Source organism: Oryx dammah, unplaced genomic scaffold (genome assembly GCF_014754425.2).
Source record: "Oryx dammah isolate SB20612 unplaced genomic scaffold, SCBI_Odam_1.1 HiC_scaffold_1, whole genome shotgun sequence".
Classification (NCBI taxonomy): Eukaryota; Metazoa; Chordata; class Mammalia; order Artiodactyla; family Bovidae; genus Oryx; species Oryx dammah.
In genome coordinates this window covers 73,528,346-73,549,255 of record NW_024070185.1, presented here as the reverse complement: position 1 = coordinate 73,549,255, position 20,910 = coordinate 73,528,346, and the positions used below count along the sequence as shown (strand labels likewise).

Sequence of the window (20,910 nt, the reverse complement as noted above, 5' to 3'; positions counted from 1 at the left end):
TTTCTATGTGTAAAAATCAAGCATTTTATTTATATAGCAAGAAAGCACTCATTTATTCTCTATTTAAATAGCATACTTAAGATTTAAAATCACATTTGGCAGTGTACTGCAGGATGCTAAAAAGACTTCATCCATATTGCTTTGGATTTCCTGACATCTTGTTATATGTTTTCCATCATCCATTGAAATAGTTAGTCCAGCTTGCTTAACCTGAACTGGACACTTTAAGGATGTAAAAGCTACACTTATGTTTAGTAAAGTTTCAGAATTATTTTATTTAGAAATTATCTAGATATTCAGTGGACATTTCAAGCGACCAAAAAGATTTTGGAAGCTATTATAAACTACTTTATATTTTATAAAACATTAATTGTTGAAAAGTTCATTTTAAATTTATTTTTAAAATTTTATTTATTTAAAAAATTTTTGGCTGTGCTGGGTCTTTGTTGCTGCATGATGGCATTCTCTAGTTTCTATGAGCAGGGTCCGCTCTTCATTGTGTTGTGCCAGGCTTCTCATTGCAGTAACTTCATTGTTGTGGCACACAGGCTCTAGGTGCCTGGGCTTCAGAAGTTGCAGCACGTGTGCTTAGTAGCTAGGCTTCTGGGCTCTAGAGCGTGGGCTCAGTGGTTGTGGAACATGGTCTTAGTTGCTCCGAGGTATGTGGAATCTTTCCAGACCAGGGATCAAAACTGTGTCCCCTGCATCGGCAAGCAGATTCTTATCCACTGTACCAAGGAAGTCTGAAAAGTTAATTTATAAACTTTTATTTCATCTACATTTAGTTAATTCCTTTGTTCTTAACAATTATGTTTGGATAAGTGGTGACAATTTCATGTTATACAAGTTAAATTATTTTAAATTATGTTTCTTCCTGACTAGTAAACCCAGGTAGAACAAAAGTTGTATATATGTATAATATTTGATATTAACAACCCTGACTGGTTCCAAATAGGAAAAGGAGTACGTCAAGGCTGTATATTGTTACCCTGCTTATTTAACTTAAATGCAGAGTACATCATGAGAAACGCTGGGCTGGAAGAAACACAAGCTGGAATCAAGATTGCTGGGAGAAATATCAATAACCTCAGATATGCAGATGACACCACCCTTATGGCAGAAAGTGAAGAGGAACTCAAAAGCCTCTTGATGAAAGTGAAAGAGGAGAGCGAAAAATTTGGCTTAAAGCTCAACATTCAGAAAACGAAGATCATGGCATCTGGTCCCATCACTTCATGGGAAATAGATGGGGAAACAGTGAAAACAGTGTCAGACTTTATTTTTTGGGGCTCCAAAATCACTGTAGATGGTGATTGCAGCCAGGAAATTAAAAGACGCTTACTCCTTGGAAGAAAAGTTATGACCAACCTAGATAGTATATTCAAAAGCAGAGACATTACTTTGCCAACTAAGGTCCATCTAGTCAAGGCTATGGTTTTTCCTGTGGTCATGTATGGATGTGAGAGTTGGACTGTGAAGAAGGCTGAGTGCCAAAGAGTTGATGCTTTTGAATTGTGTTGTTGGAGAAGACTCTTGAGAGTCCCTTGGACTGCAAGGAGATCCAACCAGTCCATTCTGAAGGAGATCAACCCTGGGATTTCTTTGGAAGGAATGATGCTAAAGCTGAAACTCCAGTACTTCGGCCACCTCATGCGAAGAGTTGACTCATTGGAAAAGACTCTGATGCTGGGAAGGATTGGGGGCAGGAGAAGAAGGGGACGACAGAGGATGAGATGGCTGGATGGCATCACTGACTCAATGGACATGAGTCTGAGTGAACTCTGGGAGATGGTGATGAACAGGGAGGCCTGGTGTGCTGCCATTCATGGGGTCGCAAAGAGTCGGACACGACTGAGCGACTGAACTTAACTGAACTGAACAACCCTGATGACATGCCTATTTTTGTTTCACTAAACCAGTAATATTCTTATTTGCCAAAGATTACCTGTCACGTGAACTTGAAAAACACTGGGTTTCTATATTTCTCTGAGAGAATATTTAATTTATATAAGTATTTATTTTCCTTTAAGTCAATTAAATAGAGTTCTTTTACAAATTGGGGCTGCCCTCGTGGCTCAGTGGTAAAGAATCTGCCTGCCAATGCAGGAGATGTGGGTTTGATCTCTGGGTTGGGAAGATGCCCTGCAGGAGGACACGGAGATTCCCTCCAGTATTCTTGCCTGGGAAATCCCAGGGACAGAGAAGCCTCGTGGGCTATAGTCCATAGGGTTGCAAAGAGTGGGATGCAACTTACTGACTAAACAGTATAGGCATACATAAACACACAAGACAAACACAAACTGAAATCTTACAGCTTTTATTTTAAAATTTTAGCCATATGTTAGGTGTATTAATTCACAAAAGAACAGTTGGATTCAAATTGTGTTTCTGGCAGATTAATAGGTTGATTACCCACTATTTGGCTAAGGTTTTCACTTGTATTCAAGGAGAAGACTTTTAAGAGATTTCACTTTCTCAGATTCCAAAAGCTCCTAGTTCCTTTTCCATAGTTGCTTTGAGGGGTGTTGGAACCCCTTGAAAGCCCCTGATATGGGGTAAGGGACCTTAAGTTTAAGTGTCTGTAGGGAGTTGAGGGGCCAAAGTGGGAAGGAAAAGGTCTGGTAGGGTGGACAGAGGGCTGGAGGAGGCAGGCGTTTGATGGGGCTTAGTATAGGATTCAAGGGAGCTGAATGGAAGATGCAAGGTGGCAAAAGAAGGAAGGAGGAGCAGAGAGAATATGGAAAGGAAGGGGTCTTAGAGGAGTCAGTTTGGTGAGATCCTAAGTTTTCCCAATGAAGTTTCAAATTATCTGCAGCAAAATCATGCTGACAAAAAGGAAGTGGACAGATTTCCCTCTGGCCCACTGGCTCAGAATCTGCTACCAGTGCAGGAGACACGGGTTCAATCCCTGGTTCGGGTACTAAGATCCCAAGTGCCGCAAGTCAACTAAGTCCACATGCCACAACTACTGAGCCCGTGTACCGCGACTACTGAAGCCTGTACACCTAGAACCTGTGCTCTGCAACAAGAGGAGCCACCAAAATGAGAAGCCTGTGCACTGCAACTAGAGAGTAGCCCCTGCTCTTTGAAACTAGAGAAAGCCGGCACACAGCAATGAAGACCCAGTGCAGCCAAAAATAAATAAAGAAATAAAAAAAATTTTTTTAAAAAGGAAGTGGACAAAATTGGTGGAATGTAATCAGCAGAGCTTTGAGAAGAGGATTTCAGTTGACTGGAAAGTCCCGGGAGGAACACTGTCAAATAGAGAGGACACAGAAGTCTTAAAAAACAAAAACAAAAACAACTTCTATCAGGCTCTGAATATCAGCTTCCAATTAGGAAGGGCATCTTCTGACCATTGTTTAGTCACTAAGTCATGTCTGATTCTTTGTGACCCCATGGACTGTAGCCCACCAGGCTCTTCTGTCCATGGAATTTCCCAGGCAAGAGTACTAGAGTGGGTTGCCATTTCCTTCTCTAGGGGATCTTCCTGACCCAGGGACTGAACCCACATCTCGTGCATTGGCAGGTGGATTCCTGTACCACTGAGCCACCTGGGAAGCACCTTCTAACCATAGAGTTCTTTTTTAAAAAATTCTTTCAATATCTTATTTTATCATATTTCAGCAAGTACAAACAGTAAATATTCCTGGCAATATTGAGCTGCTTTTTAAAAATTATCTCTCTACCTTTTCCTTCAAACCAAAGTATAACTACCAAGTGACTTGACCTTTCACGACTTAACTATGGACATGAGAGCTGTCCCGAAAAAGGGTACAAAAGGTGCAACTCTCCTAAGACCCAGAAATACAAAGATCGCTGAAAGAAAAAAAGGCTTAACTCCCCCGCAAGCTGGCAACAGTCAGTAGGAGGAGAGCTGCAAATGGGGTGTGGCCCACATTCCTGTTTGGCTACATTCTTGGCGCCCCCCAACCTGATGGTTGAGCCACCTGTACACACAAGAACCAACAGCCTGCCTTCAAGCTGAGGTCTCAGGACACAACACGAGACAAATAAAAAAGTAATAGCTGTTTCCAGGAGGGAAAGGATAGATAACCAAAGTGTTGTGTTAGTTGTTCAGTCATGTCCAACTCTTTGCAACCCCATGGACTGTAGCCTGCCAGGCTCCTCTGTCATGGAATTCTCCTGGCAAGAAAATACTGGAATGGGTTACCATGCCCTCCTTCAGGGGATCTTTCTGATCAAAGTGTACCCCAAAAATAAAATTCATAAGAATCACAATTCAGAGAACTAATTCTTTTTTTGGTGGGCGGGGGCTAGGCTGGATCTTAATTGAGGAACATAGGATCTTTAGTTGTGGCATGCGAACTCTAGTTCCCTTTCTAGGGATCAAACCTGAGTCCCCTGTGTTGCAAAGAGGAGTCTTAACCACTGGGCAACCAGGGAAGTCCCAAAGAACTCAGCAGTGTTTTTCTCCTGCTAACTTGAAATTGGAAAGGAAGGGCCTACATAAAATTTTGCCTCTCTCTTGACTGAGCCATACAGAGAGTCCCAGGGGCACCGACTCTGGGATGAAGTCTTACCCATCTGCCAGTGTTCCTAGGATTCCATCTGAGGAGGGTGGCTCAGTGGTCCCTTCTCATCCCCAGAAACTGTAGAAGGGGGAAAATAATTTTCTCTGTACCCTTCTCAATTCCTGTCTGAGACTCGTAATACAACACAGATTAACAAGAGCAAAGCAGACAGAAGTTTGTTAATCTGTCTCTCTCATACATACATGGGAGATACCCAGGGTAAAAATAAATAAAATTTCCTAAGGTGGCTTAGGAATTCAGGATTAAATGCCATCTTAATAGGGAAAGGTGAAGGGTTGGAGGGCAGGGGATGTAGGCCTTAGAGGAGTGCAAGTGTGCGAAGTCACTTCATTCATGTCCGACTCTTTGTGACCCCAGGGACTATAGCCCGATAGGTGCCTCTGTCCATGGGATTCTCCAGGCAAGAATACTGGAGTGGGCTGCCATGCCCTCCTCCAGAAGATCTTCCCAACCCAAGGATCTAACCTGTGACCTGGGGATAAAACCGGAGTCTCTTACATCTTCTGTATCGTCAGGTGGGTTCTTTACTACTAACGCCACCTGGGAAGCCAGCTTCACAGCACCATTCAAAGATTTTAGATCAAGCATTCCAGCAAGACTACTGTCACACAGCCTGGCATGGCCAGAGGTGCCCACCTCTTAAGCAGGCACCTGCCGCCAGGATCAGCCCTTGCAGGAACTGGAGACTGATTGCACCCGGAAGCGGGGCGCCCTGCCACCTGACGCACCTCACCCTAGGCCTTGACCCTGCGAGCACTTAAGCTGGGAGAGTCACTGACTCATGATGAAAATCAGAAATTTAGGTCTCTTGTAAAATAAAGTTCCGTCTAGGGGAGTGTATTCGTTTCCCCAGGTTGCCATAACAAAGTCTCACAAACCAGGTGACTTAGAACAGAAGAAATCTATTTTCTCACAGTTCTGGAGGCTAGAAGTGTGGAATCAAGCTGAGGGTGAGATTAGCTCCCTTTGAGGTTCTGAGGGAGAATTCATTCCCTTATTTCCCCCGGTGGCCTGCAATCCTGGCACTCCTCGGCTCATAGGTGGGTGATCGCTACCCTCTCTGCCTCCGTCTTAAAGTGGGCTTCTCCCTGTGTCTTTCTGTCTTCACGTGACTGCCTCCTTCTAAGGACACCAGTCAGATTAGTGGCCAATCTTACTTCAGTATGAACTCATCTTAACTAATCTGCAATGACCCTATTTCCAAATACGGTCACATTCTTGGGATTAGGAATTCCACTTACTTAAAAAAAAATTATTTACTTCTTTATTTGGCTGCATCAGGTCTTAGTTTCAGCATACGGGCTTTTTCAGTGTAGTGCACAGACTCTCTAGTTGTGGTGCGTGGTCTTAATTGCTCTGAGGCATGTGGGATCTTAGTTCCCTGACCAGGGATCAAACTTGCGTCCTTTGCACTGCAAGGCAGATTCTTAACTACTGGATCACCAGGAAAGTCCCGGGACTTCCACTTACTATTAATTAATTTATTTATTGAGACAAGATGACACAAATGAACCCATAATAGGGCTAAAAAAAATAAAAAAGAATTTTATTTTACATCAGTTTTGAGAGCCGCTTTGTTCTAAGTATCTTTATTTCTGTCTGGAGCAAGGATCACAACCCGGTGATTCAGGGCCAAATTTGGCTTCCAGGAGTGGGTCAGTGTCTCCACCATTCCCTAGTATGTTAAGCTGGCCACTTCACAAATTTGCTTACCTGAGTGGTCCTTGAAGGCATCTGCATATGTGACCCTTGGATTAGAGCTTGCTGTCTCAGTGCGCCTTCATGTTTTACCATCTTAGCATCAGAATTACCCTGGGAAACAGAACAAATGTGTTCCCATTTCGATGACCAGGACACAGAGGCTCAGAAAGCAAAGGGGATCTGCCTCGATCACACAGTTGGAAGTAGTGGCACTGAGTCTCCCATCCAAGTCTCCAGCCACCCTGATGGGGCTTGTACCTGATCAGGACATCTCCACGTTTCCAAAGCTCTAAGGCTGCAGTGGGCTCTCAGGACCCGCCCTCTGCCCCATTTCTTCAGCTAGATTTTCAGAGTAGCAAATGCCACTAGCATTTTGAGTCACAGAGACTTTTTAAACAGCAGGCACATTCCTGGAGGAAAACCTTTGCAGATGTTCCTCTGAGAGAGAAGAAAGTATAATAATATGCTGTCTGAGTTAAGGACAGGCTGGTTTTGAGCTTGGTTAAAATTTCCCTTCTCCAAATACGCAAGAAAAAGGAGTGAAAGGGACTACTCCTTCTTTTCTCTTATTCTGGAATTCCTATTAAATAGGATGGCAAACATTTTGGACCCACCCTCCAGGCTTCCTAACCTTTCTTTTTCTTTTTTCCCCCATATGCCAACGTGGTATTTTAAAATTAAAGATCCAGATGTGGAACAACCTTTGAGGGAAGCTCTTGCTTAGGGGTCAAGCCCCTCCAACCAGCCCCCCCCCACCCTTTGAAGGCATTGGCTTCTTGGAGGGAGTGTTCTTCAACTTGCTTTTTGGTTGCTCTTTTGAGAACTGGATATTTGTTCTGGGTCCTCCTAGAAATATGCACTTACAGATGTAAGGAAATGGAATGAAATTGCTTGGCATTTCCTTTACGCTTGGTATTTTGAAATTTCATCGTAATTAATCCAGGTGTTGCTGCTGTTGTTTGGTCACTAAGTCATGTCTGACTTTTTGCAACCCAGTGGACTGCAGCACGCCAGGCTTCCCTGTCTTTCACTATCTCCTGGAGCTTGCTCAAACTCATATCCATTGAGTCAGTGATGCCATGCAGCCATCTCATTCTCTGTCGCCCCCTTCTCCTCCTGCCCTTAATCTTTCCCAGCATCAGGGTCTTTTCCAATGAGTAGGCTCTTTGCAACAGTTGGTCAAAGTATTGGAGCTTCAGCATCATCAGTCTTTCCAATGAATATTCAGGGTTGATTTCCTTTAGGATTGATTGGTTTGATCTCTTTGCTGTCCAAGGGACTCTTCAGAGTCTTCTCCAGCACCACAGAAGTTCGAAAGCATCAATCTTTCAGCGTTCAGCCTTCCTTACAGTCCAATTCTAACATCCCTACATGACTACTAGAAAACCATAGCTTTGACTATATGAAACTTTGTTTGTAAAGTGATGTCTCTGCTTTTTAATACATCATTTAGGTTTGTCATGGCTTTCCTTCCAAGGAGTAAGCCTCTTTTAATTTCATGGCTGTAGTCATCGTCCACAGTGACTTTGGAGTCCAAGAAAATAAAATCTGTCACTGTTTCGACTTTTCCCCCATCTATTTGCCATGCAGTGATGGGACCAAATACCATGATCTTAGTTTCCTGAATGTTGAGTTGACAGAATCCAAGTGTAGGTCTTTTTTTAAAAAAGTTATTCTTGATGCTCAGTGGGCCATTTCACTGTGAAAGCTTATTCCTTTCTTCAACTTCTAGGAAACAATATGTCATTGCTTTCTTTTTTAATTTTTCCCCTTCCATTCCCTCTGTTCTCCCTTTCTGAAATCCCTATAAAATAGGATGGTAGAATCTCTGGATCCATCCTCCATGGATTCCCCACTTTTTTTCTATGCCAACATGAGGTGTTTTTTATTAAGTAATAAAAATAACTAAATGAAATCCTCTAAGTCCCTTTAAGACTCAGCCTTGCTGTGTGCACAGTAGGTGCTGAATAAACATGACCTCCTTCTTCATTCTCAGCACCTATATCAACAACCACATTATTATCAACAGTAACATTTATTGGCTCCTTATTGTGTGAAGGCAGTGAGCAAAGTACTTGACACAGAACCCTATTTAATTCCCAGAAACCTATGAAGTAGGTATAATTATTGTTTCCATCTTAGAAATGAGAACACTGAAAGCCATTAAGCAGAGAGGTTGGCAAACTACTGGCAGTGAAACAAACTGACCTCTGTCTTCTAACTTTTATTATTATTAGCTGCACCATGGGGCTTGTGGGATCTTAGTTCCCTGACCAGTGATCGAAACCAGGCCCTGGCATTGAAAGCACCAAGTCCTAACCACTGGACTGCCAGGGAATTCCTATCTAACTTTTCTTTTATACTGCCCATCTCTGTTCTTTTGAACTGCATTTCGGGAGAATTTCTTCATTTGATCTTTCAACTTTGTTATTCACCCTTTAGCAATATCTGTTTTGCGATTAGTCCATTGAATTTTTATTTGGAAAACTGAGTTCTTAGATTTCCAAAATCTCCAGTTGATTTTTTAATATATGAAATATTCTTTCACATTTCTTGTGAACCTATTAATTGCACTGAATCTGAAGTCCTGTTCTTTAGTATTTGTTAATTCTGCTTATTTAGTATTTGTCTGGCTGCTTCAGGTCCTAGTTCCATCACTCAGGATCATAGATCTTTGTTGCAGCACGCAGGATCTTTAGTTGTGGCATGCAAACTCCTAGTTCCCGAGTGAAGGATCTAATTCTCTGACCACAGATCAAACCTGGACCCCTCGCATTGAGCTCAGAATCTCAGTCACTGGACCACCAGGGAAGTCCCTAATTCTGTTTCTTGATGTTAGTTTTTCTGATAGTGGATTGTGATGGTCCTGTTTCATTATCCTGACTTTATTCAAATGTGTAGTTTTCTGGATATTTGTCCATGTCTTTATTGTTCATTCTTATTTTTGTCTGTTTTGTTTACTGAGCCCCCATGTAGTAACTTTGTGGAAGGAGTGGAGCGTGTTGGTTGGGAATAGATGAGGTGGGTGTAGGTAAGGAAGAAGAGGACCTGTCTTGTCTTTTGGGTATGACAATCCTCTTCCCTTTCTGGACTTTAGCTGTTTGGAACAAGACCTTACCTCTGGCCAAAGAGCCTGGTTTGAGGTGAATCTCCCCCATAGCTGGGTGATCAGTGTAGGTGTAAGGATAAGGAAGGGGGAAATTTCATTTGATACTTCAAATGCAGTTTCCAAATTAACAATCCCAAGGAATGGCCCAGGTTCCAGTAATGCAGAAATTTTGAAATTCAAGTTCTTTCTTAACATTTCTACTTTTGTGCCAGACTTCTTTGCATGATTTTTTTTAAAACCAGTGTCAATTTGTTCTTTATTATCTGCCTTTGGTATTAAACTTAGAATGGTCTTCTCTACTCCCTTCCACTCCAAAATGATATTAATAAATATTCATCTATCTTCTTCTTTTACTATTTTGATGATTTTATGTTTTACATTCAAAGGTTTCAGCCATCTGGAATTTATTCTAATGTCAGCCATGACTCTGAGCTCTAACTTAATTTTTTTCCCTAATGGTGAGCAAGTTGTACCCACCATGCCTTTGGTGTTTTAAAAGGCAGCTCAACTCCCAGAGCTCCATAAAAGCCTAAGAGTTAAGAATAGAAAAGCTAGGACTGTAACTCAGTCAGATCCTAATCTCTGCTGCCTCACCACTCACTCTGGGACTCTGGCAGCACTCTGTTCTCCTTAGGGAAAAAGCTCTGGCCAATGATGTAAGGCCAAGAGGGCTGAGGCAGTGAGAGGAGGATTTGCAAAGAACCCTCTGGAGGAGGTTAACAGAGGCTGTGTCCCTGCCACCAGGCATGGCCTTATGAAAAACAGTTGGTCAACCTTGAAACTGTTGCAAGTGGCCCCAAGCTCTCCTCCTTAACTGTATTCTCTTTCTTTAACCTCTTTGTCCTTTCTTGACTCCAAGCCCAGTTCATGGTGCTCCTCTGTGAAGCTTAGCTGCTCCTTGTCCTGGACCTCACTGCATTTGGCACTAATGCAACCTTTGCCATTGTTTATTGACACGTCAATGAGTTAACAAATAAACTAAGTTCCCAGGTTCAGAGGATGCTGCCTGCCATGTACAGGAGACAAAACCCCAAACACCAGAAGATAGAAGATGTGGCCGCCTCTGTAATGTTTGCTGGGGCTCCAACTGTTCGTGGCACCATGGGTGGTACTGTGGAATGGCTGTGACTCTGATCAGGCCGCCAGAAGCTAAGGAGGCCATTCTGTTTGACGAGTGTCAGATCCTGGAGAGAGCAGGAAGAGTCAACTTTCTCTCTTTCCTCGGGGAGCTGATAACTTATGTGTAAGTGTGTAGAGGGAATCTTGGAAGAAACTTCAGGAAAGAAAGAATCAAGCCCAACAAAGCCTCCTAAGAGAATAAGGGATAAAGGTGAGTTGGAGAATGCTCCTTCATCTATTAAAAATGCGCACAAGTGGTTCTTGTGTGCTGACTGTGTGTGAGGCTCCAAACTCTTAACACACTATGTCTCATTTGATCCCCGTGAACCTAGGTGGCATTTTGTTGATGAGAGGTGAGATGACTTAACTATGATCACCACGAGGGGGCCACAACCAGAAATCCAGGTGAGGAGGGGGTTACTTCAGAGAGGAGAAGAACCCACCCTTGGCTATTTGTACTTCTTCTTCTTCTCCTTCTCCTTCTGCTTGGAAGTACCTGGTGGGGCTGAACAGAATTTTCAGTCTTATTCTCTGGGCCTTTGTACTGCAGTTTCCTCCGCCTACATTGCCCTTCACAGCACTTTTCCTCTGGTGAAATTTCAGCCTTCTTTGAGAGGCCAGCTCCCATGTCCTGGCCCCAGTAGGGCCTCCTGCTCCTCCTCCCCTTCCTGGAGCCCTTTCCTGGAGCCCTTCAGGCACGGTCCAGCCTGACTGTAGTTCATGAAGTACATGTCTCCCCTAGGCCTGCCTCCCTGCAGGCTGCCCTCACTGAGGACAGACTAACTCTTTTTGGTCTTTCCAGGGCCTAATATAGGGCCTGGCGCATATGCTTGTTGAATAAGTGCAGGCAGAAAACCAACACTTTTTTAAGCCATGTCAATGCATCAGTTTAGAGCTTGTTCCTTTTTATCCCTCTAAATCCTCCCCTGAAGATTATGTGAAACTTAGCTGAGAACCACAAAAATCCTCATTCCTTTGAATTGTCTTTTGCACTATTTCCTTGGGAATTATCCCTTCCCCTCCCCGCAAAAGATATTTTACACTTTGAGAATTAACAAAGAGAAAATTTCTTAAAATATACATGTATTACAAAATTTATCATCACACCCCTTTTCAAATGCACAGTTCAGTAGTGTTTAGTATGTTCACAATGTTGTGCAATATATAGGATGAACTTTTACATTTTGCAAAATTGAAACTCTATACCCATTAAACAACTCCCCATTCCCTACTCCTCTCAGCCCCTGGAAACAACCATTACTCGTGTCTCTATTAATTTGACTACTCTGGATACCTCATGTAAGTGAAGTCATTCCGTATTTGTGTTTTTGTGACTGGCTTATTTCACTTAGCATAGTATCTTCGAGGTTCATTCATGTCATATCATAGCATATGTCAGAGTTTCCTTCATTTTAAAGACTGAATAATATTCCACTCAGATGTAGCTTTTAGTTTGTTTCTTTTTATTTAATTTTCAACATTTCTATTGCTTTTCAGTCTCAGATTTTGCTATTACTTTCTAGTTTTACTGCATTGTGATTAGAGAATGTTATCTATATTAATCCTACTTTGAAATGTACTGAGATTTTGTTCATTTTTTTTTATTAGCCTGTCATGTGATCATTTGTTAATGATCAACGGGCACTAACGAGTATATTCTAGGTTTTCAAGGTATGGAGCTTGATGTCTTTTAATTTGATCTGTCTTACTAAGTTAACAAATCAAGTCCTCCATATCCTTCCTTATTGTGTGATTTATTGATCATGGACTAAGAGAGGTAAGTGAGAATTTTCTACTATTACTATATTTCTGTCCATGTCTCCAGGTACTTCCTCTTTTTTTGCATTATAAATTCTGATACTTTATTTTTGGTGCATAAATATTTATGACAGATCTTCACTGTGACTCTCAGCCTTTATCATTACAACATTTTCTCCTGTGGCTTGTTTTCTGATTTTCTGTGAGTTCAGCTGTGTCTGATATTAAAATCATAACTCTTTTTTGTTGTTGTTGTTACTTGTATTTGCATGTGTGATATTTGTTCTGTTTTCTATTTTTTCCTTCTCTTCTACTTTCAATCTGTCTGAGGAACACTATTTTAGATATGTCTCTTACACATGGCACTAGCTAGGTTTTATTTTGTGATTTCATGAGCTGCTTCTAAAGAGTGGGGTGATCAGGTCAAAGTTAAAGAAAACTTTTAAAGCTCTTGACCCTCATGGCCAAATAATTTTTTCACTGGTTGGACTGCTTTGTCCTGTTACCAGCATTTAGAAGCAAGCCATCTCCTCACCATTATCAGCATGACTATTACACTGCTGCTTAAATATTTAATAGGTGAAAATGGGACCTCATTGTTCTTTCATGCTTTTCTTGGCTTCATCTAATTCTACTTTAAGTAAATCAAGATGGAAGAAAAAAAGAAGTTAAAATGAAACATTCCTTTTCAGATATCTTCAGTGAGATTCAAATGAGTGGTGGTATTTCTTATTCCAGATTTCCATGACACTGGACCAATCTTTCCACGGGCTCCTCAGCTCAGGCCTTGGATCTTTGCAGGAGAAAACTGTCCAGGTTTCTTTCTCATAGCCCTACACCATGCTTTCTTCCCTCTGAAGTGAATAGGCAAAATAACACAATAGGAAGATATTGGGTCTGAAGCTAGACTGAATAGCTTCATTGCTATCTGCCATATTGCCAGATTGCAATAGCTAGATTGAAGCTAGACTGAATAAATTTCAGCTCCATCTCTGCTGTTTACTAGCTGCATGTTCTATGGCAGTTCCTCAACCTCTCTGTACCTTGGTTTCCTGAGGTAATAATTCTTAAGGGTAACAATGACTATAACAGTAAATATAGCAACACCTGTTGGGGTTGTTGTGCAGAATAGTTAATTTATGCAAAACACCCAGACAGGATTGCTGTTGGCTCCTCTGGGAAACACACGGCTTACACTTCAACTACGGTGGTTTTGGTGGAAGCGTTTCCTTCTTCCAAGACTCTGCTCTCTTAGCCATTGCATTCAGTCTTAGGCCAGGGGCAGGCTCCTCATAAGAACAGAGCCAATCACAGTCCTTTCCTGGGAACTAAAACTGGGACATGAGAAAAGAAGCCTTTGGTGCCTTTCTGATAGGGAAACTCCCATGGTGTGAGACCCAGGTTCCTGGCAGCCATGTTTCCAGCCTGTGAGGGGAGCTTGGCTTTGAGAGTGAGACTAACTGACCAGTGGAGAAAAGTTGACATTAGAAATGAAAAGAGACAGACATTATTGGAACCCTTAGTTTTGGCTGTCTCCAAAGGTACCTTATGAGCCAATAAATACCCATTTTCTCTAAGATTGCCCTCATTGAGTTTCTGTCACTTGCAATCAAGAGTCTGAGTATATTTCTTAAGGCACCTTAGGACAGTATAGATCATGGGGTCTCCTGTCTGTCCACCTCTCTGAGAAGCCCTCCCTAAGACATACACACACACACACACACACACACATATTCGCGCACACACACTCACGGCAATTCTAGATATGAACTGGTGTTCTTTCTTCGCCTGCGCTGCCCACACAGACTTTAGCTTCTCTATACACACCAGAGACTGCTGTGCTCATGCCTGGCCTAAGGAACTGCACTTGCTAAACAGGATGTTATCCCGGAAATCTGTGCCCTTCTCTGTAGGCCCCTTGTTCTTTTTTTTCACTGCCCTATTCAGTAACTTCGCAAATATCTAATGAGCACCTGCCAAGAACCATGTCAGGCCTGGGGCCCCAGAGAGGCAGCAGACGGTTCCTGCTGTCAAGGAGCTGCAGGCCATGGGGGCCATCAGGCTGTCAGAAGACAGCTCCAAGAGAGACGGCGGGGCGAGTGTGGAGCAGATGTTTCTGCCAAGTGCTGCAGGAGCTCAGAGAGGGCTCTGTCACTGGCTGCCGAGGATTGTCTGCTGAGACTCTGTTCTATCTGCCTCCAGCTTCTCCCCACCCCAGCCCACCCTGCCTACTGCCACCAAAATGTCTCCCCCAACAGCTCAGTTCAGACTGCCTCTGCTCCCTCCCCAGGCTTAAGCCCACAAGCCCTAGCCTGGCAAGACCCTAATCCAGATATTACCTCAACCTACTTTCTCAGCCATGTTGTTCCCTGGTCCTCAGGAAACTTACCCACGCCCGGTCACTCACCTTCATCACATACGTCTGTGTTTCCCCACCTCGGTGTCTCTGCTCGCCCTGCTCCCTCTGTCTCCCATCCCTGCAAGTCCCAGGTATACATACCTTCCAAGGTGAGGGATGGCAAATGTGTGCCATGTGCCTGCTCTGATCATCTGGCTGTGTTGCCATGTTGAGAAGGATTCTGTGGACATACCTGTTTTCAGTGAAAGAGTAAGGGATCAGGGACTTCCCTGGTGGTCCAGTGGCTAAGACTCCAAACTCCCAATGCAGGGAGTCTGGGTTTGATCCCTGGTCAGGGAACTAGATCCCACATGCCACAACTAAGACCTGGTACAATCAAATAAATAATTTTTTTTTTTAAGAAAGAGTAAGGGATCAGTCAGCAAAATCAGCCATTGGCACCAAATTGGGTGTGTGCTGGGGCTGGTGATCGGGGAGAGGTGGAGGGTTGGAGGGAGTGGGTGGTGATGAACAGCACTCTTGGGGTGCAAGGGGACTTTGATCTAAGATGAGGTCTTATGGATTGCCCCACCCTCATGAAGACTTCCTTGCTCCTTCAAGTGAAATCAACCTCTTTCTCTTCTGAATTTTTATAGCCTTCTCTCTGTGCCTCAGTGACAGCACAGATTGCTGCTATCTTTTTATGGTACCTCTGCTTTTTTTTTTTTTGAGGAGACAGATGGTATCCTATAGAGTATGGTACAAGGGAGAGATTCAAAACACATTAACCAAACGGATGGAAACCTGGTCGGTTCCACATGATGGAATTGTGTGGAACACTAAGATATACAAAGATATACAAAGAGCCGCAAGGGGCCTGCCCCATGTGGCCGGCCTTCCCCATAGCCTTGGGCAGACCTGGGGATTGTTACAGCTCCGTTCTGACTCCTGAACCAATGTCCCACCCTGCTGCTTCTGCCTGACCTGTCACCTCCTATCTTCCTGGGCACCTGTGACCACTGAGGTCTGAGCTCCCAGCTTCTCGAATTCATCCCTTGACTCAGTAAACCAGGGTTGATGCTTCCTCAGCATCCTTCTCCTGTGCTTGCTGTTAGGGGCCCAGGGACGATGTCCTGCCTTCAGTCTGATCACAGGCTGGGACAGAGTGGGGCAGAGGTGGTGGAAGGATGGAGACCCGAGTCACAGGATTCAAGAAGTGATGTGGGCCCTAAGATAGGAGCAGAGAAGGTGCTGAGGAGGGATAATAGCGGCTTCTGGGGTTGGGTGGAGTGAGGGTGGAAGTTCTTGCACACCCATACCCACCAAATTTCCTCTTCCTCCACGCTCTGCAGCACGTCATGGCTGGGTTGCCTGATTGTCACTGCAAGCTCTGTGTCCCCCAGTTCCCAGGGGGCCTGTAAAGATGGAGTGAGGAAACATTTAAACAGCCTCAGAGCCTCCCACCTCTCCCTGTCCCACCCAAACACTCAGACCTCAGCAGCCCAGCCCTAATGACCACTCCAGGCCTGAGAGCTTCCAGCCACTCCTGGACTCTCTAGAATCTCCTTAGCTGCTGTTCACACCTGGGATTCTGGGCCCAGGTAACCATCTGGGCTCCTGAGCCACAGGGGGGGGCCTGTCCCCAAATTATTCTTGGGGCTCCAGGATGACTAGCAGATTCACTCAGGCTGCCCTATCCCTCTGTTGCTCGGGGACTCTGGTGCCACCCCTGGCACCTCCCTCACCCTTTTACCCACTCCCCTCCCTGCTTCCCACTCCACACACGTTTCGGCTGGAGGCCCAGCTGCAGAGCCGTGCAGCCCTGTTGGCAGGAGATGTGCTGGCTTGAGAGCTGCCTGGAGGGGAACGTGGCAGATCACATTTCTTCAGCTCGTGCCAAATATTATTCAGACGCAGCTTTTCAGACAGACACAAATTGCTCATCCAATAAACACAGAAGGGCTAATCCCAAGACATTTATCAGAGTGGGGAAAGATGAGAGAAAAGGGAGACACACAAGAGGCCTTTGAGAGCTGACCTGGTGTGGCTGGCCTGAGGGGAGGTGGGGAGACCTGCAGGCACTCCCAGGGTTTTCTCCTTAGAGGACCCGAAAGCCAGCGCTAGGGGATCGGGGTTTGCTTTCTCTGTGACACACAAAGCCAGGGCTGGTGTGTACACGTCCCAGAACAGAGTGGAGGAAATGAACACAGACCAGGGTGACTCTGTGGGCAGTCGCCCCCACCTCTAGTTGTCAGTGGTCGTGGGGATTAGCCGTCTGCAGGGACTCTGCCACTTCTCAACCATGCACACACAGTAAGCTCTCAAGGCGTGCTGTGATTGCTGGCAAGGTTGTCAGGAGACGACACTCCTGGACTGGAATTTCTTATTTCTGGCTGACAGGTGTGAGAGCACAGCTGCTGAGAAACAGGTTGATGGACTCGGTCGACCACAATGGCAGTGGACTGGAGACACAGGGGACCTCCGTCAGTACCAGAGGGCTGGCCAAGCCTTTGAGGTCCTTTGCTCATCCCTTTCTGCTGTGCCTTCCAAAGGGCGCCTTGAGTGTTCCTCTTTAGGGATTCTGCCCAGAAATGAAAGAAAGCAGGCCCTCCTCTGACACCCCATCTTGGAACTCAGGGAGAGGAGGCCCAGGTGAAGTCTCTAGAGACAGCCTGGATCCTCCCACGGTCTATGCCATGCCACTGGGACTCTGGTGTGTGCCCAGGGAGAGATGGGCATGTGCCCATTGGAGGGAGGAGGCACTAACTAGATCAGAGTGAGGGCACAGAAATAATTGCCAGCATTTATATAGTCGGGCACTGTTCTTACTTTTCTCACAACACCATGGCACAGTAGATGTACTATTATTGATACCATTTTTCTGGTGAGGCACTGAGGGCTTAGCTAGCTTGTCTAAGCTCACCCACTTCATGAATGAGAGGCTTTAGCATCTGTGCTCTTAACTCGCCATACTGCCTACAGTGATTTTCAGAAATCAGCTTCAGAAATGCCAGTTGTGCGGGAGTACTTAAGAGAGTAGGGTTTGGAGGCTGGAGTCCCTAGACCTGGGATGGTGCCTCTGAGGCCCAATGTTAATGCAGGTTTCCACTGAGAACCTGGGGCGTCTATAATTAGGCTGATTAACCCTCGTAGTTTTCCAAGAACTGAGAGGGGTCTTGGGATGCTGATTCTCACTGTTAAAACTGGAATGGTGGTTCAGTGCTGAAGAATCCACCCGCCAAAGCAGGAGACCTGGGTTCAATCCCTGGGTCAGGAAGATCCCCTGGAGGAGAAAATGGCAACCCACTCTAGTACTCTTGCTGGGAGAATCCCATAGACAGAGGAGCCTGGGGGGTTATAATCCATGGGGTCACAAAGAGTCAGACATGACTTAGCAACAGACTTTCATGTTCATGGGCAAGTAGGGGTAAGTTGACCATCCTGCCTGTAACATAAGGGCTGGTCTTGGATTACTGTGCAACTTCAGGTCCAACCTGCAGGCCACCTTCCCCCTCACATTCCCAGGCTAGGGAATAACAGAGTGGCGTGCTGACTGGGAAGAGGGGCAGAATAACAACCAGCTGGCAGCAGCTCTTCCCAGACACTTAGGAGGTGCTGTGCTGTGCTTAGTTGCTCAGTAGTGTCCGACTCTTTGAGACCCCACAGACTATAACCCACAAGGCTCCTCTGTCCATGTGGATTCTCCAAGCAAGAATTCTGGAGTGGGTTGCGATGCCCTCCTCCAGGGGATCTTCCCAACCCAGGGATCAAACCTAGGTTTCTTGAATTGCAGGCAGCTTCTTTACCATCTGAGCCACCAGGTAAGCCCAAACTTAGGAAGTTCGGACTGTAATGACAGGCAGCAAAAAAGCAGGGACACCTCAGCCCTCAAAGCTTAGTGGGAACAGGTGTCTTCTGGCAAGGCCAGTCTTACACAATTAGGAAGACTGGGAAATTACCAGGGGAGGACTGGCAGGCAGCCCAGGTGCCTCCCAAGGAAGCCGGGGGGAGCCCCTGCCCACCTGGCCTGCCAGGAGCAAGTTTCTATTCTGGTTCTTGAAACTTCATTCCTGCCAGGAATGGCCTCTCCTCTACCCACCTACCCAGTGACCCACACTGACCTGTGTGCCTAGGCTAAGCATCCCTTACCCTTCTCCCTCTCTAATTTTGTCCCTGCTTGGTACATGACCTATTTGTCAGTCTCTTTGATTGTAAAGTCTGAACTTCACTCATGCAATACCTGGAAGATGCCAAGAGAAGGAGAATGGCACAGAATCCATGGGTAGAAATGCTGTTGGGTCTCGGGAGGGACAAGAATGGGGCAAGAAGCCTCAGGAATGTAGGCAGTACTCGCTCTTCACTTCTGGGCCCACTTCTCTTTGTGGCCTGTAAAATAGAAGACATTGCAAGAGTTCATCCAGCTGCTCAAAATAAATTTGTTTCCTGCCCAAATGAAGTCAATCCAAGACACTGAGAAAACTTCCAAGTGAGATTGCGCAATGCCTGTCAGAGGTTTTTGGAGGACGAGTGCAATAGGAAGAAGTCTGGAACACTGGTCATGTGCAAATGATTTTCCAGTTTTGAAAAAGGACGGGTGGTGGTCGGTTTCTGTTACTTCAAACAGATCTAAGGGGGAAAAGGGAGGGGGGATTTGCCAGTTCACATTACTGATGAGTCCAGGGCAGTCTGATACGGCCATGGCAGGGCATACTCCCACCTCCTTTTCAGCTTCTCGGGCAGGCTCTTTCCACATGGTAGTTTTAGGGGGTTGAATGGTGTACCCCCAAAATTCACGTCTACCCAAAACCTCAGAAAAGATCTTTTTTAAGTAAATAATTTTATTCATTCATTTATTCTTGGCTGTGCTGGGTCTTTAACAAAGAATGGCTGTGTGGGCTTTTCTCTAGTTGTGGTGAGTCAGGGCTACACTCTAGTTGCAGTGTGCAGACTTCTCATGGCGATGGATTCTCCTGTGGAGAATGAGCTTTAGGCATGTGGGCTTCAGTAACTGTGGCACATGGGCTTAGCTGTTCTAAGGCATGTGGAACCTTCCCAGATCAGGGATCGAACCTGTGTCTCCTGCATTGGCAGGCGAATTCTTTATCATTGAGCCACCCGGGAAGCCCTCAGAAAAGATCTTTTTTGGAAATAGGGTCTTTACATATGCAATTGGTGAAGGCAAGATGAGGTCATACTGGATTAAGGTTGGGCCCCTTTTTCTAGTGATTGGTGCCCTAATCAGAAGACAATACATCTGCAGAAGAGAGAGATACACACAGAGAAGGCCATATGGTAACAGAGATAGAGTGGAGGGACGCAACTAGAAGCCAAGGAAGGTCAAGGTTGCTGGAAGCCACTGAAGGTAAATGAGGCAAGGAAGGATATTCCCTAGAGCTTCTGAAAATGCTAGGGAAACATCCTGTGTTTGGACTGCTAGCTTTCAGAACTGTGAGAGAGGATATTTCTACTGTTTTCAGTTGCCAAGCATGTGGCAATTTGTCACAGGAGTCCTACAAAACTAATACAATACCCTTGACAAATCCGGGTTGGACATCCTAGAGGAAAGGAAGAGGCTTTTTCTCAACATTTACCAAAATTCTGGAGAGGAGGGGACCTTTGCTTCCTGAACAAATCACTGCGACTGGAGGAAAACAGCACTCTGTTTGGACTGATATGAATTCCACATTTACTGAGTGGACTGTGGTGAGGTTAGACTGTCCCAACCACGTGGGAAGAGTGGACATCTTTTACCAGAATGAGGAATGAATACAGGGGAGAAAAAATTAACACCTGTCCACTACAGGGAGGAAAAGCTGATTCTACAAATTATGCTCTCATCTAAGAATAGATTTTTAAAAAATAATTTTATCTATTTGACTATGCTGGGTCTTTGTTGCAGCATGGGCTTTTTCTCTAATTGTGGTGAGTGGGGGCTACTCTCCAGTTGTGGAGCTTGGGCTTCTCATTTTGGTGGTTCCCCTTGTTGCAGAGAACTGGCCCTAGGGCACAAGGGCTTCAGCAGTTGAGCTGTGGCATGTGAGGTCAGTAGCTGCAGCTCCCAGGCTTTAGGGCAGCAGGCTCAGTAGTTGTGGTGCATGGGCTTAGTTGCTCCACACATGTGGGATCTTCCTGGACCAGGGATTGAACTTGTGTCTCCTGCATTAGCAGGCAGATTCTTTACCACTGAGCCACCAGAGAAGCCTAGATGATAGTACAATTAAGAGGAAAAGTAATCTGCTAAATCACTGGAGTGAACCTACGTCACTACATTTGTTCATTCAGCATGCAAACCCCTTTCTAATTTTGGAGAAATTTTCTAACGATACCAT

The 20,910-nt window shown here is 44.9% G+C and overlaps 1 long non-coding RNA gene across 3 annotated transcripts in view; it reads right to left on the bottom strand.

Moving 5' to 3' along the window:
- Positions 1 to 703: 703 nt before the first annotated feature.
- Positions 704 to 20,910, bottom strand: part of LOC120866188 — a 28,218-nt gene continuing 8,011 nt past the window's right edge. For 2 of the 3 annotated variants that reach the window (XR_005721608.1, XR_005721607.1), the window contains 5 exons: positions 18,822 to 18,967; positions 15,901 to 15,996; positions 14,744 to 14,834; positions 6,270 to 6,368; positions 704 to 743 (listed from right to left, as the gene is read on the bottom strand). This is a non-coding gene — a long non-coding RNA (uncharacterized LOC120866188). Of the gene's footprint in view, positions 744 to 6,269; positions 6,369 to 9,045; positions 13,098 to 14,743; positions 14,835 to 15,900; positions 15,997 to 18,821; positions 18,968 to 20,910 lie in introns of those variants that run through there. The other variant, XR_005721609.1, reaches the window with a different exon arrangement.